Here is a 4,862-nt window from a genome sequence, read left to right as displayed (position 1 = left end):
CGCCAACGAAGTTGGGAGGAGGTTATATTTTCGCCCCTGTTTGCCTGTTTGTCCGTTTGTCTGTCTATTTTTTTTTTTTTTTTTTTTGTGAACAACTTCCTGGCCACAATTTCAACCATAGACTAGTGAGACTTCCAGGGATTAATTTTAATGTTAAAACGTGGAATTGATTCAATTTTGAAAGTCCTAGGTCAAAGGTCAAGGTTAAGCAAAAGATCGTTTGTTTGTGAACCACTTCCTGGTCACAATTTTACTCATAGAGTAGTGAAACTTTCAGGGAGGAATCATTATGGTGGGACGTGGAAGGGATTCAATTTTAAAATTGCTAGTTGAAAGGTCAAGGTCAAGGTTGAGCAAAAAGGTCGACCGAATTAACCCTAACCTTAACCCCAAGTTCACACATAGTTGTCCACACAGATTTCAAAATACGATACGGTCTGAATTGATTCTGGGAAAGGTAAGTTGGTTTCGAGAAATGAGATGCCGTGGCGGAGGCCTGCACTCCCAGAGCGCTTTTCTATTTACATTTTTATTCGTCAGCATATCTGCAACCTAACCTAACCTAACCCAACCTAACCTAACCTGCATCTTTTAATGAAAATACAAAGGGTTGAGAGATTTTATGTAATTTTCAACGTCAGAGTGATTTGCTTTCTCAAAACCTCATCCATTGTTCTCGAAGCCAATTATATATATATATATATATATATATATATATATATATATATATATATATACATATATATATGCATATATATATATATATATATAATATATATATATATATATATATATATATATATATATATATATATATATATATATATATATATCCTCTCATGCTGACTTGGGAGAGGGAATACCCTGGTGAGAGTGGATACCACGAGAGGTACACTCGAAATCCACAATCCTCCAATTAATTGCGGAACCAGTGGATTGTAGTTAGGAAGGAGGGAGGAAGTGGGAAGGGGTGAATCTGTCTGTGTGTGCATGTGCATGCGTGCATATCTCTCTAAATATTTAGGCATTATTTTCTAAGGTTCGGGTACACTTGCGCTTATGTATGTATGTATGTATGTATGTATGTATGTATGTATGTATGTATATACAGTATATATATATATATATATATATATATATATATATATATATATATAAATTATATATATATATATGTATATATAAATTATATGTATGTATATACAGTATATATATATATATATATATATATATATATAAATTATATATATATATGTATATATAAATTATATGCATATATAAGTATATTTATATACATACATATATATATATATATATATATATATATATATATATATATATATATATATATTTATTTATTTATTTATATACATGTATACAGTATATATGTGTATATATACACGTGTATATAGACATATATATAGTATATATACATATATATATATCACATATATATATATACATATATATACACATATATATGCATATATATATATATATATATATATATATATATATATATATAGTATCTGTAAGAGCCATAATGAAGACAATCCTTCCATACATTTTACTCTAAGAAAAAAAATATCTAACGAATTGACATTGATATTAATCTCACCTAAAAAAAAAAAAAAAAGGCTATTTTTTCCAACCGTAAAAAAAATGTTCCTATCATTTAACAAAGCTCAGCCTGCTAGTCCTTGAGATTCACGAATTTCCCGAAGTATTTCCTCTATTCATAGGACCTTGATTCGTGTTTACGTACTAAACAATCACCGAGTTACAAGTCAATACTTTTACGTGCATTTTTACGTGCATTTTTACGTGCAATTTTTACGTGCATTTATGTTCCTGCATCGGGACCTTCAACTTGGGATTAAATTTACATATCCTGGAAGAGGATTTATTACAAAGAAGGGATTAATCAGGGAAGGGATTAATATTAAGGTATTGTTAAATAAGATGATTTGGAGATTTACTTCAAGCAATTTATTTACCCCTGGAGGGTATAACGCTTGTAATGCTTATCATGCGGTTCACTGTAGGCGTTATTTTTTTTGCCTTCTGTTTTACTTCCCTTTTCTTTTTCTTTTTCTTGTCCAATTTCGTTTTTAAAATTTTTTAATGAATTTTTATAATTATAGATTATAAATTTTATTATAAATTTTATAAATTGTAAATTTTATTATAGATTTATAGATTATAAATTTTATTATAAATTTTATAAATTATAGATTTTATTATAAATTTTATAAATTATAAATTTTATCATAGATTCTATAAATTATAAATTTTATTATAAATTTTATAAATTATAAATTTTATTATAGATTTTACAAATTATAAATTTTATTATAAATTTTATGAATTATAAATTTTATTATAGATTTTACAAATTATAAATTTTATTATAAATTTTATAAATTATAAATTTCATTATAAATTCTATAAATTATAAATTTTATTATAAATTCTATAAATTATAAATTTTGTTATAGATTTATAAATTATAAAATTTATTATAAATTTTATTATAAATTTTATAAATTATGAATTTTATTATAAAATTTATAAATTATAAATTTTATTATAAATTTTATATATATTTTTAATTTTTTCTTACTTTGGGGTTTTCACACCTATGCACTTCGGTGTTGAACGGCATACCCGACCCCAACGCCTAGTCATATGGCCTATTTTCATGAAGTTAATTTGAGATAAATCAATTATTAGTTTAGTGTTAAAATGTTAAAAGAAAAAATAGAAAAAAAAATGACATTGATGAAAAACTAATAAAGAATATTTAGGGGAAAAATGAAAATGAAATAATTATATAAAAGAAAAAGAATTTAATTAAAAAAAATAGAAACAAAATGACATTGATGAAAAAGTATTAGAAATATTTAAGTTGAAAAAAAGAAAAAAAAATAACATTGATGAAAAACTAATAAAGAATATTTAGGGGAAAAATGAAAATGAAATGATTATATAAAAGAAAAAGAATTTAATTAAAAAAATATAGAAAAAAAAATGACATTGATGAAAAAGTATTAGAAATAATTAAGTTGAAAAAAAGAAAAAAAAATAACATAAAAGAAATAGAATGAGATAGAATAACCTCGAGAAATAATTAAAAACATTAAAAAGAATAAGTTAAACTAGAAATGCACTCTGAGAGTGCAAACCTCCGCCACGACAGCTTTTTTTTTTTCTTGAAACCAGCTTGCCTTTCCCAGTATCAATTTAGATCGTAGGCTCACTTTTCGGTCGACCTTTCACTCGACCTTGACCTTGACCTTTAATCTAAGCATGTATTAATTGGAGTGGATTTTCATGTACTCAAATAGGAACCAAGTTTGAAGTCTGTGTGACAACGATGCCCAAACTTATGGCTGATAACGTGAATTGGACATTTTGCTTGACCGTGACTTTGACCTTTGACCTTGACCTTCCAAAATTTAATAATTTCCAGCTTTTTCCATAACAATTAATCCCTTCAAGTTTCATTACTCTACGATTAAAATTGTGGCCAGGAAATTGTTCACAGCTTATGGCCGATTATATGAGTTGGACATTTTGCTTGACCGTGACTTTTACCTTTGACCTTGACCTTCCAAAATTTAATCATATCTAGATTTTTACATAACAGTTAATCCCTGCAAGTTTCATTACTCAACGATCAAAATTGTGGACAGGAGGCTTTTCACAAATTGTGGACAGAAAACTTTTCACAAATTGTGGACAGGAAGCTTTTCACAAATTGTGGACAGGAAGCTTTTCACAAATTGTGGCGGATTACGTGAATTGGATATTTTGCTTGACCGTGACTTTTACCTTTGACCTTGACCTTCCAAAATTTAATCATATCTAGATTTTTACATAACATTTAATTCCTATAAGTTTCATTACGATTAAAAATATGAACAGGAAGCTATTCAAGAATTATGGCCGATTACATGATTTGGACATTTAGCTTGACCGTGACTTTGACCTTCAACCTTGACCTTTCAAAATTTAATCATTTCCAGCTTTTTACATAACAGTTAATCCCTGCAAGTTTCATTACTCAACGATCAAAATTGTGGACAGGAAGCTTTTCACAAATTGTGGCGGATTACGTGAATTGGATATTTTGCTTGACCATGACTTTGACCTTTAACCTTGACCTTCCAAAATTTAATCATTTCCAGTTTTTTACATAAAGATTAATCCCTGCAAATTTCATTACTCTACGATTAAAATTGTGGACAGGAAGCTGTTCACAAATTATGGCCGATCACGTGAATTGGACATTTTGCTTGACCGTGACCTTCAAATTTGACCTTGACCTTCCAAAATTTAATCATAGCTAGATTTTTACATAACAGTTAATCCCTATAAGATTCATTACGATTAGAATTGTGGCCAGGAAGCTGTTCAAGAATTATGGCCGATTAAATGAATTAAACATTTCGCTTGGCCGTGAATTTGACCTTTGACCTTGACCGTCCAAAATTTAATCATTTCCAGTTTTTTTACATGAAAATGAACCCTTGCAAGTTTCATTACTCTTCGATGAAAATTGTGGACAGGGAACTGTTCAGAAACAAACACACACATTCACACAAACACTAAAAAACACATACAAACAGTGGACAAAAAACATAACCTCCTTCCAACTTCGTTGGCGGAGGTAATGAAGAATCATCCTCTAGACACCTGACACCTGGAAATCATGACATAATATGACACCCTTTTATGGACACTTGAAAAAGAAAAAGTAAAAAAGAAAAAATTACCCACGACGCTGAACTTCTGAGTTCGGTAACCAGATGATTGTTAAAAATTCTGATTCATCATCGTGATTGCGAGAAACTTCGGGG

Source organism: Palaemon carinicauda, chromosome 32 (assembly GCF_036898095.1).
Source record: "Palaemon carinicauda isolate YSFRI2023 chromosome 32, ASM3689809v2, whole genome shotgun sequence".
Classification (NCBI taxonomy): domain Eukaryota; kingdom Metazoa; phylum Arthropoda; class Malacostraca; order Decapoda; family Palaemonidae; genus Palaemon; species Palaemon carinicauda.
The sequence above is the reverse complement of the archived record's forward strand: the minus strand, read 5'-3'. Positions refer to the sequence as shown.